At 35.9% G+C, this 12666-nt stretch overlaps 1 long non-coding RNA gene across 1 annotated transcript in view; it reads left to right on the top strand.

The window, feature by feature from the left end:
* Window positions 1-12666, top strand: part of LOC116156913 (uncharacterized) — a 93810-nt gene that overhangs the window by 7397 nt on the left and 73747 nt on the right. Inside the window, exon 2 of the long non-coding RNA XR_004140864.2 lies at window positions 12114-12203. This is a non-coding gene — a long non-coding RNA (uncharacterized LOC116156913). The remainder of the gene's footprint in view (window positions 1-12113; window positions 12204-12666) is intronic.

Genomic DNA, 12666 nt, shown 5'->3' with positions numbered 1-12666 from the left:
CCTAACCACACCAGCAGATGCTTGCCTTGGTTGGCAGTGCAGCAAGGTGGCCAGGACCGCCTGTGCTGGTCTCTCTCTGTTCTACTTGCTGCAAGCTGACTGCTGCCCTCTGAGCCTTTGACGTCCCTATCTGTCCTGGCTAATCTCCCAGCCAGTCAAGAGGGTTCCCAGGGTGAGGGAGCCTTTCCTCTTTCATAGCTCCCCTAGGGGCACAGGTCCCATCTGGATTCCTTTTCTCTTCTTTCATCCTACCCCATCATGTGTTGATCTTTCTTGCAACTTTGATTGTATGAGACCTGCCAGCATTCAGTAGGTATTCTGTGAGAATTGTTTCACATGCAGATATATTTTTGCTGTATTTGTGGGAGGAAGTAAGCTCCACATCCTTCTATTCCATCATCTTGATCTATATCCTTGTTCATTTATTTTCCAGTTATTCTTGTTATGTATTTACAAGGACTCGTTATTTTCCAAAGTATTTTTACTGCTTTGTAATTTTGTTATATTACTAATTTAATAACATTTGTTAGCAATTTTAAACCAAATATTAAGATCAATGTGTGTATAATTGACAATAAACATATATATATAGGCATTTAATGACATATGATTAACATTATATACATTTCAAATATGTTTATATACAAATTACTGCTTACATTTTCATTCATTAAGCTGACTTTATGCCAGGTTCTAGACTAGGATCCAGGGGTAAAAAATAAAGTTATTGGTTGCAAGGAGCTTATGATCTCTTGAGTGAAATAATCAGGTAAAATTTCAGTTGCATTGTCTGTTAACATATGAAAGATATGCATTCACTAATAATGAGAGAATTGATAATTAAGTGTATTTTAGCTTTTGCACATTAGATGATTGATAATATTGCATGTGAGGCAGAGCATGGTAAAAGGATGCTATTTTGGAATGATCATAAATCCTACCCCTCTTTGTCCCCTTATCCTGGTTTATTTTTCTTACATCTCATCAGCAGCAACATACTATGTGTTTATTTGTATATCATATGCTTTAATCCACTAGAATGTGAACTCCATGAGAGAAGGGATTTCAAATGTTTTTGTCTGCTGCTAAATTCTTAGTGCCTTTTGTGATAGTGCCTGGCTTACAGTAGGTGTTCAATAAATATTTGTTGAGTAAATTACTGGCATGAATTTTTGGGACGAAGTGTAGCAGAATTCAAGCAAAATTGAAACTGCATGCATTATGACTTAGAAATTTGACTTTAAAAATGTAGCTTCACAAGTGTACATGATTTTTTATGCACAAAGATGTTCACTTGAGCATTCTTTAAACAGTGTAAAAATTCAAAGTAAATTAAATTTTTATCAGAAGGGCAATAGGTTATATGAATGTGCCATATTCATGCTGTGGAGTAGATATGTGTGTCCTGACAGGGCTAGGTCTCCAGGGCATATTAGTGAAAAGGAAGTTGCGAAACAATTCATATAGTGTTACTCAGTTTGTCTCTGGAATTATAAATACATACACATGCATATATGTCAAAAAAACTAGAAGAACATAAATCAGTCTGGGAGAAGTGAAGGAGTATATAAATGTTTACTCCATGTAAAATTTTTATTTTGTATCTGTAAGAGGTTTTTTTCCTATTGTTTGACATTCTTGTATTGGGCATTAAATGCCTAACTTAATAATCAGATAATATACTTTCCCTAAGTACCATGACTACTATAATAAACTATGTGGAATGCATAGGAACGTCATGAAACCTATCTTTGGGAAGGCCTGTGTAAGAAGGAAACACTTGAGCAAATGTTAGCAAATAAATTGGTGTTAGTCAGTTGAAGAAAGGAAAGAAGGAAGTCTCATGAGAAGGAGTAGCTTATACAGAGTCATAAAGGTATGTAAGTATGCAATATTTGGGGAATTACAAGTAATTTTTATATGACTAGGGCATATAGAGCAAGGAAATGAAGAGTGAGATGAAGCTAGAGAGGTCAGCATGGGTCCAGATCATGAGGATGCTATATGCTGTGTGAGGTTTTCATATTACATCATCCCCCAATCTATTCCTGATTAATCTTGCTTTTTGAAATTACTGTCCTGTAGACAGTCACAAGCAATTGGAATCTTTACCTTTAATTTTGTCTTTCTATAGTTTATTCTTCATAAGTACCCAGTTACTTTTCCACTGTATACTTTTTATTATCTCCCCTTATATTGTAATTATCTTATTGTTTTATCTATATACATTTGAAACTCATTGAGTGTTGTAATTCTTGCTTTCAAATATCAAACATATTTTAAAGGAACTGTAGAGAATAAGAAGAGTCTATTATATTTACCCAGATATTTACCATTTCTGTTTCCTGTTTTTCATTCTCAATGGGGCAGGCATCTTTTGGGTATTATTTCTCTCCTGTCTGAAGAAGTTCCTTTAACAATTCTTTTGAAACAAATATGCTAGCAAGAAATTCTCTTGGTTTATTTGCCTTTATCTGAGAAAATCTCTGTTTTACTTACATCTCTAAAATATATTTTTTTTTCTGGATATGGAATTCTGGGTTAAAAATTATTTTCTTTCAGCATTTTATAAATCTTGTTCCATTTCCTTCTGGCTTCCAAGAGACAGCTGTTCATTTGAATGAATATTTCCCTATAGGTATTGCATTATTATTTCTCTGGTAGCTTTCATGGTATTTTTTTGTCTATTATTTTCAGCAGTTTGATTGTGATGAGTCTAGGTATGAATTTGTTTGTGTTTATGCTGTTTGGGTTCACTGAATTTCTTGAACTTTAGGTTTATGCATTTCTCTCCACATTTGGGTAGTTTTCAATCATTATTTCTTCAAATATATATATTCACATATACATGTATATGCTTTATTACATACTCTTTCTCAACTCTGTCTGGGACTCAGATGATACAAATATTAGACCTTTTGTAATTTGTATCACAGGCTCCTGAGTTTCTATTTAATTTTTCTTTTCTTTTCTTTTTTTTAACATTTTTTTTATTGATTTATAATCATTTTACAATGTTGTATCAAATTCCAGTGTAGACCACAGTTTTTCAGTTATACATGAACATATATATATTCATTGTCACCTTTTTTTCTCCGTGAGCTACCATAAGATCTTGTATATATTTTCCTGTGCTATATAGTATAATCTTGTTTATCTATTTTACAGTTTTGAAATCCTAGTCTATCCCTTCCCACCCTCCCCACCCTTGACAACCACAACTTTGTATTCTATGTCTGTGAGTCTATTTCTGTTTTGTATTTATGCTTTGTGTGTGTGTGTGTGTTTTTTTTTTTTTTTTTTTTTAGATTCCACGTATGAGCGATCTCATATGGTATTTTTCTTTCTCTTTCTGGCTTACTTCACTTAGAATGACATTCTCCAGGAACATCCATGTTGCTGCAAATGGCATTATGTTGTCGATTTTTATGGCTGAGTAGTATTCCATTGTATAAATATACCACTTCTTTATCCAGTAATCCGTTGATGGACATTTAGGCTGTCTCCATGTCTTGGCTATTATAAATGGTGCTGCTATGAACATTGGGGTGCAGGTGTCATCCTGAAGTAGGGTTCCTTCTGGATATATGCCCAGAGCGGGATTCCTGGGTCATATGGTAAGTCTATTCCTAGTCTTGAGGAATCTCCATACTGTTTTCCACAGTGGCTGCACCAAACTACACTCCCACCAGCAGTGTAGGAGGGTTCCCCTTTCTCCACAACCTCTCCAGCATTTGTCATTTGTGGATTTTTGAATGATGGCCATTCTGACTGGTGTGAGGTGATACCTCATTGTAGTTTTGATTTGCATTTCTCTGATAATTAGTGATATTGAGCATTTTTTCATGTGCCTATTAATCATTTGTATGTCTTCCTTGGAGAATTGCTTATTTAGGTCTTTTGCCCATTTTTGGATTGGGTTGTTTGGTTGTTTCTTACTAAGTCGTATGAGCTGCTTATATATTCTGGATATCAAGCCTTTGTCAGTTTCATTTACAAAAATTTTCTCCCATTCTTTAGGTTGTCTTTTTGTTTTACTTATGGTTTCCTTTGCTGTGCAGAAGCTTGTAAGTTTCATTAGGTCCCATTTGTTTATTCTTGCTTTTATTTCTATTGCTTGAGTAGACTGTTCTAGGAGAACATTTCTGAGATGTATGTCAGATAGTTTTGCCTGTATTTTCTTCTAGGAGGTTTATTGTATCTTGCTTATGTTTAAGTCTTTGATCCATTTTGAGTTGATTTTTGTGTATGGTGTAAGGGAGTGCTCTAGCTTCATTGCTTTACATGCTGCTGTCCAGCTTTCCCAACACCATTTGCTGAAGAGACTGTCTTTATTCCATTGTGTATTCTTGCCTCCTTTGTCAAAGATTAGTTGACCAAATGTTTGTGGGTTCATTTCTGGGCTCTCTATTCTGTTCCATTGGTCTATATGTCTGTTTTTGTACCAATACCATGCTGTCTTGATGACTGTAGCTCTATAGTATTGTCTGAAGTCTGGGAGAGTTTCTATTTAATTTTTCAAACTGATAAGAACGCTTGATCTTAGCCAAAGGGCTGAGAAGCAATCCATTTAATTTTTTAAATTATTTTCCTGCCTGTTTTTCAGATTATATAATCTCTATTTTTCTATCTTCAAATTCACTAATCTTCCCTTTGTCATTTCCTTTCTGCTATGGAGCCCATTCAGTAAGTTTTTAAGTTTGTTATTTTAGTTTTAGTTCTAAAATTTCCATTTGGTAGTTCTTTATAAATCCTGTTTTATTTCCAGATTTTCTACCATTCCATTTATTTCAAGATTATTTGACCTTACTTTTTGGAATATTTTTTATAATTGCTGCTTTAAGCATTTGTCAGATAATTATAAAATCTGCCATTTCAGCATGGGCATTTATTGTTTTTTTTTTCACTGTATGAGTTGAGAGTCTTCTGGTTAATCATATACCAAGTAATTTTGCATTATATCCTGGACATTTTGAATATTATGTTATGAGACTCTGAGTCTTGTTTAAATCTTATGAAAAATATTGGTATTTTGTTTTAGCTGGTAATTGGCCAAGTTGGATGCAGACTCCAAATTAGAACCAGCTTTCTGCATGTTGTGGTTTCAATGTCGTGCTGTTTTCAAAACTTCTATAGTGCAAAGGATCCTTTTTGTGTGTGCACCACTATCTGGGCAGTGGTGTAAATCCTAATTCATTTCTCAGAGTTGTTGGTATGACGTTTAAGGTCAAATACACACATATGCAGCTGGGATTAAGCATCAGAGTTCATAAAAATTTATGGTGTCACTTTCGCACAATCCCTAATCTACAATATTTCCTGTGCTTACCTGTTTCCTGGGGTTCCCCTTTTTGGTCCTCTGGCCAGAAATGTGTCTGTCTTTACTTCTCCAACTCTATCCACATTTGGTGCAAAGCAGCAGGAAGACAGAGGTGGGTGGGGAGGAGTTGCCTTACCCTCTTTGGACCACAGCTCATCTACAGAAGATGAAAGTTCCCCTCACTTAGAGTTTTAGGTTTCCATACCTCCCATTGCCACCTGTGGGGTCACTGTGCCACCATTGGATTGCTTGGGGCTGGGGCATGAAAGAATGGAGAAGAAGGAAGGAAATGAAGCTCTTGCTCCCTCTCTGGTACTAGGGGATCCCTTTCTTGCTCTGTGAGCTAGAACTGCAGGAATTCTCTTGGCACTCTCTGTTCTTGACCAAATTCTATTTCTGAATTTCAGGCTAAACTGAGTCCAGGTCAGGGGATGCCAAAGTAAAATAAAAATTAAAACTCACTGCCAGTTTAGTGGTACTTTCAGTTCTGTTTTTTCTTTCCCAATCTGCTTGCTACAGTTTAAGTCTAGAATTCTCAAATAGCTGCCCTATTCTGTGCAGGTTTTATAGCTGCATTTGGTGCAGTTGTGAATCATTAATAAATAATTGTTTGGTTAATTATGGATGAGAGGTTATCATAGCTTCTCAATTTAGGAATTTTCAATGAAATATTTTTTGGAAATAATCTGTTTTCTTTTATTAGGGGAAATTTAATTCCTCTCTTGTAAAAGTCTTCTAGATGTTAAACTAATTGACCTTTGTTATTTTGAAGGAAATAATATTCTTCACATTATTGTTTACTCCACAGAGTATTTGTTACAGGTTTAATATATTATTGATTTTTTAAAAAATTATGTTTTATGTGTCTCTTCTGTCTGAATACTGTTAAAGTGCACATTGTTGTTTGTAGATCTTAATGTGTTCTAATAATTTAAAATGAAACAAAGACTTCAGCATTTCTGAAGAAACAGTAAAATGTTAAACTGTGTAAAACCAACCTCCATAGTACAAAATATCCTATCAATCAGATAGTCCCAACCATTTCAATAGCATCTGTTCTTTAAAAATTTAAGACACAATAAATGACATTTTGTTTGTTACTATACTTGCTTCCCTTTTCCTTAAAATAATAGATTCATCCTTATAACTTGAAAAATAAAAGAAATTCTTGTATAAGTGAGCATAGGAGTAAGGATTATTCTTTAATGTTATAGCGAATGAATGTATCTGTAACTAGAAAACCAGTACTCAGAACACATGTTAACTATAAAGGATGGGAGGAGGATAAAGTGTTTATATGTATCAAAACTCTAATGTATTTCTGGGTTGTTCCTTTACAAAAAATATAACCTACAGTTACAAGCAATTGTAAGGGAATTGTGCTGTAGTTGGTACTTTAAAGCTCATGAACATTTAATATTGTTCCATCTTAACTGTACATCAGAGACTTTTGTCTTATTGGACTTTAGTCATTACAAGGAATTCTAAATATAGGAAACATGGTGTCATGAACACTGTAAGATGAACTACTGGACTCTAAGAATCAGACTAGGGCAGGAATGTGTCTAGTTTATCTGCCTTCTCCTGTCACCATTGTGAGAATATAATCAGGTTGGATGCCTACTTCCTAGAAGCTTAAGCTTCTAATAGGCGTTCATTTCCTAGGACCATAATACTTTTAATCATAGCCTTAATGTTAACATTAACCCTTTCTTAAGATTCTCCAGGAGTACCTGTCAGGAAATGACAAAATTGTTTTTTAGACTACATATTCTTGACTCTCTGGTAAGTAATCATTCCTATCAAAGCTTTCATACATTGCTTCGGTAAATATTTATTGACTGCCTACTGTGTTCTGGGACTTTGCTAGATATTGCTATATTAGTTAATAAAACATAGTTTCGCTCAGAGTTACTTAAAATCTAGCAGGAAATACAAGCCAATAATATAAAGTTTAATAGGTATTGTAATAGGAGAAGTATAAGACTTTATAGGGCTGCATAAGAGGAACATCTACCTCAAAGAAGGCCTAGGATAACACTCAAGCCCAAGAATAAATCAGCCAAGTTAAGATATGATTGAAGCTCTGACTTGTGAGTAACTCTGCACAAGATCTCCTGACACTTGCAGCCTGTATATAGTGATGCTTTATTATTCCAATTCAATGTTCTTTTGTATCTTCTAAAGAATGAGTGCACAGAAAAGTTTACATACTTTTTCTCTACTCCATATGATTCCATGAACCTAATTAATGTACAATCCTGATCAGATACGAATGAGTAAAAACAATGATTGATATAAACAAATGTTATTATGAATAATTACCAATTACTAATAAATAATTTTATATGTATACATCCTCATAAACCAAACTTATTATAATGCTTCTTTTTGGAATCTGTCAGCAGCTTTTCTTTACTGTTTTCTCATCTGACAGTGGATTCATGTATCTATTTGCTTGTCTTCCAGTTTTATTTCCGGAGCTCTTCTATTTTTTCTTATCCCTTATGATAATAGGTAAGAAATTTCAATTGTGAAATGTCCTTGTGGAATGTCCATTCTGTTTTTGTTAGATTCACTTTATCCTCAGTTTTCTAGAAAAATCACCATGACTTTCGAGTATAGGATATGCTAATTTAATGTTTCTAGTAGTTTGTTCTCGGATATCTTTTGCTTTCTTTTCTCCTGTTATCACTGGAAGTTTCATTTCTGAGTTTATTCCTTCAAGTTGGTTTCTCAATATTTTCCTACAGCATGTAAGAGAAAAACAAATAATCTTGTTTGGCTGGACACGATGGATGACTGAATAAAATGAAAGGCAAATAGATTGTAGAGTCTAGAGCTTTCAGGAGAAAAAGAGCATGACTTGAAGATAATGGTGGCAATGAATGTTTCTGTCCTCATGGACAAGAAGGTCTTGAGAGGTCAAGATGATTTATTCCTAGGGCATTTGCAGGTGAACTCCAGACCTCTGGGAGAGTGAGAGCACATGGGGACCTAAATACTCCAGTAGAGAACCTGGTTATTATAAAATGTCGATGGGCTTATACTAAGTGGAGTGCTTAGAGGAGAGTAACCGATGTTACTTAGGTCGTGCTTGAATGGCCACAGTCTTAAGGATGTGATGAGCTTGAGTGTTGGGATATGCTTTTTGGACTTCAGACTCAATGAAGGAGTTGGCTGACATTTTATGGCTATTCAGTAAATGTTGTGGGCTGAGTCAGGGAACATGGCATGCTGCAATACTGAGCTTTGTCTCTTCAGAGAGAGCTAGGTTTACTCTTACGTGAAATAAAATAGAAGTTGTACCTCTAGAGATTCTTTATGTGTATTTGTGGTTGGGTGGGTGGTTTGCAGCAGTGTTGGAGGGAGAAATACACTTGGATAGCACTTGGTCCCTATAAGCATGGCCAGTTTTTAGACCATATAATCTGAGGAGGTCTGTCTACTCTGAAATCAAGGGGCTGTCGGGAATCACTACACAGAGCTGAATTTATGTTGTTTTTTATTGCTGCGATACCTTCTATTAATATAAAGCAATAAGTAAGAGTACTCTATGATTAATAGACTAAAAAAAACGAGATGACTAGCTTTTCACTTAAAGCAATTTCTAGTCTGTTATACAATTACTCAGTTACTTAGTCTCAAAACTTTATTATCTCTTTAAATCATAATTAATATAGAAAATGATACATTTCTGCTTCCTAATCACTGCTTATCCAAGTGCTCACAATCTTTTATAATTCAATTTTGTACTACTATCATACTTGTTTTATAAATGGGAAATACTAGATTTTTCTATTTTGGTGAGAGAATCTTGTTATGGTAGTTGCAAGCAACATTGAGTTAAGCCAAAGAATTAGAATCTAAATATACACTGATACTAAGAAAATTACACATTTTTGAAAATCTTAATGATGACAAAACTAAAGAATAAGAAATGATTTTTACATGTATAAATTTAGTATCCTAGGACATGTTTTCTGTTTGAAAATTGCTTAAAATTTTCATTACAAAGCTTTTAGGAGCATTTTCTATCTTGATCATATGAAATATAGCAAGGATAACCCAGAGATTTACAACTTCCCAGGACATTGCTCTCACTTAGTTCAATTCAAAAGACAGATGTATAGCCCTAAAAAAGAATGCTAAGATCTGGTACTTGTCTTCAAGTGGGAAAACTGGAATAACTTCAATACAGTGCCATGACAGGTACTTTAATAAGGGCATGCCCAGTGTGCTGTAGGTGCACGTGAAAGAGACTTAAACTTAGTTGGAATGAGCTGTTTTCTCTAGGAATAGCTTTGTGACTTGTGAAAGACACAGTTTTTGAGAGTCTTGAATATTATACTGTGTAGAAGCTGCAATAATCGTGAGAGATGACTGGTGTACCCTGGGATAAGAGTGCCTACACTGGAAGGTTGATGACTTGGAAAGCACTGGCAGAGGCCTTCATGCCAGAGAAGTAACTCAAAGATACAGCGCTATGATTACAGTTGAAGGACTGCAATACCAACAACCTAGTGATTTAGCATCTCTGTAGTGTTTGTTGAGGTAGGGTCCTTCGTGGAGAAGTTGAGCTATATATCAACGTCTCATCTTCACCTTTCTCCCCACTACACCAGTCACCAAAAAGCAGGGAAAAGTGAATCTGGGACAATGAAGTGAGATTAAAACCATAAGAAAGAGTAGAGATGACATATCACAGTCAACTAAGTTTTACTTAAGCTGGGAAGTGCTTGTAATTCATTTTACCTGTGCCTGATATAGAGGAACTCCCCAGATACAGAGAGAAGAGTTTTGGAGAAAATGGTAGTGACAAGAGATCCTGTCACAGCAGCAGATGAAAAATACTTGTTGATGTTGGCTCTCTCACCGGCAAAGTTTACCTCACTGGGTATCTGTGGATGACATTCAGAAGTGTCCAGCATGATGTACTAACAGGCGGCCTGGAGTTCCAGGCGGGGTAGACTTGTATGTTTGGAAGGCTGTACCGTGGCCCAGCTCTAATCAGGTGTTAAGTAAAGTTGAATAGAGACCTGGGCTTCTTATGGCCAGAGTGGGGACATTTTTTTCCATTCCTCTTTCTTTCTCTCTCTCTTTCTTTCTTTCTTTCTCTCTCTCTCTCTTTCTTTCTTTCTTTCTTTCTTTCTTTCTTTCTTTCTTTCTTTCTTTCTTTCTTTCTTTCTTTCTTTCTTTCTTTCTTCCTTCCTTCCTTCCTTCCTTCCTTCCTTCCTCCCTCCCTCCCTCCCTCCCTCCCTTCCTCCCTTCCTCCCTTCCTCCCTTCCTCTCTTCCTTCCTCTCTTCCTTCCTCTCTTCCTTTCTTTCTCTCTTCCTTTCTTTCTCTCTTCCTTTCTTTCTCTCTTTCTCTCTCTCTCTCTTTTTCTCTCTCTCTTTCTCTCTCTCTTTCTTTTCTTTCTTTCTTTCTTTTCTTTTCTTTTCTTTTCTTTTCTTTTCTTTTCTTTTCTTTTCTTTTCTTTTCTTTTCTTTTCTTTTCTTTCCTTCTCATGAAGCTTTGTCTCTTGCAGGGATTTTTCCTGAAACCAGGACGTTTTGGTTCCCCATAAGAAAATTCCAACTTTCTAGAAAATATGCTATTGTGCATCCTGAAAAATATGATTCTGAAAGTGTTGGCCAATTGTTTCTGGTTGTGAGGGATGGTGTTGTGGGATTTCCTAGTTGTAAAACATTTAATCAGGTTATTGGAGAGGCCAACAAATTACTTGTGGGCATGCATTTAGTTTGGTTTGGTACTAATGGGAAGGTGAAACTTCACTTTGATACATACCGTAAAACTTTTTCTACTTTTATACCTTTAACTTGAGTGAAAATTATTATAACTCTAAATAAGCACATTATAAAATAAACCACACAAGAAGGACAGAAAAACTCTAGTGGCAAGGAGATTGGTGATGAAGTTGGAATTAGAAAAAGTTTCTTAAAGAAAGTGAGTTAGTTCTTTCTTGAAGGAGGCCATAGATGCAGATTTGTTTCTGTGTTATAATCTGTACTGAAGAGTTCATTTAATCAAAGGCAAAAAAGGAGTCAGATAATGACAATACCATGTGGCAAGTTTTGTCAGGGATTTATACTACTTTTCTATTGTTATATAACAAATTATCCCAGAACTAAATGGCTTAAAACAACCTGAAAGTTTCTGTGGGTCAAGAGCTGGCTTAGTGGTCCTCTGAGTCAGGGTCCCTAACAAGGCTGGAATAAAAATTGGGCTGAAGTTGTCACGAAGCTTATCAGGGTGGGTCTGTTTCCAGGCACACTCAGGTGGTGGTTGGCAGGATTCAGTTCCTTGTGAAGTGTTAGACTGAGGACTTTAATTCTTTGCTGCAATTGTCTGGAGGCCGTCATCAGTTTCTCACTGGGTGGGCCTCTCTGTAGGGCAGCCCACAGCATGCCAACTGGCTTCATCAGAGTAAGCGGAAGAGAGAACAAGAGAGGGGGTGCAAGCAACATAGGAGTCATAGTTTTTATAATTTAATCTCGGAAGTGACATTCATCACTTTTGAATTGGAATCAATTTGAATTGGAATCCTACTGTGTTAGAAGCAAGTGTCTAGGTTGAGTCTATACTCAAGGGAAAGAGATTATGCAAAGGCATAAATGGCAAGGGGTGAGAATCATTGGGGACTATTTTAGAAACTGCTTACAACACCCAGAAGAAAATATCTGTCCAAAAGTCCATGAACCTTTCCTAGTAGGAGGTAAGAGTATGTTTTTCAGGCCAGCAAGTGGCGTAGAATTAAATACTGAATTGACAAGTTATCTCACTTCTCTTTAGGTTCAGAGTGTACTAGATTGGATGCAGCTGAAAGAGCTAAAAGAAACTGAAGCCTGGAGAGGTGACAAGCACTTATCATTTATTGAAAAGGTATGTGCAAGAAATTATGCTGGGTGCCTTCATACTTGATTTTCAAAAAATGCTGCATGAAATAGAGTGTTAGCCTTGGTGGTAAGGCTGCTTCACATTGCTGTGCAGATTGCGCCCTGCATAACTCCTAGGTCAGCACCAGTGATGTGAACAGCATGGGTGGGTGTGTGTGCACACAGTGGCTGTTTAGTGGTTACACCCTTGCGCCTGGCACCAGCACTTCCTTACTAGTGATATGACTTTGTCAAGTCCAAAAAAGTCTCTAAATCTTAGTTTCCTCATCTCCAAAATAAGGACTTCAGTAACTCTTAGGATTGCTCTGAGGATTCAATCATCATCATCATCATCATCATCATCATCATCATCATCATCATCATCATCATCATCATCACCATCATCACCATCACTTACTCAATGTTTACTAGGATCCAGGCATTCCTCTCAGTATTTTGAATACATTAAC

This window comes from Camelus dromedarius, chromosome 14 (assembly GCF_036321535.1).
Source record: "Camelus dromedarius isolate mCamDro1 chromosome 14, mCamDro1.pat, whole genome shotgun sequence".
Classification (NCBI taxonomy): Eukaryota; Metazoa; Chordata; class Mammalia; order Artiodactyla; family Camelidae; genus Camelus; species Camelus dromedarius.
The sequence above is the reverse complement of the archived record's forward strand: the minus strand, read 5'-3'. Positions and strand labels throughout refer to the sequence as shown.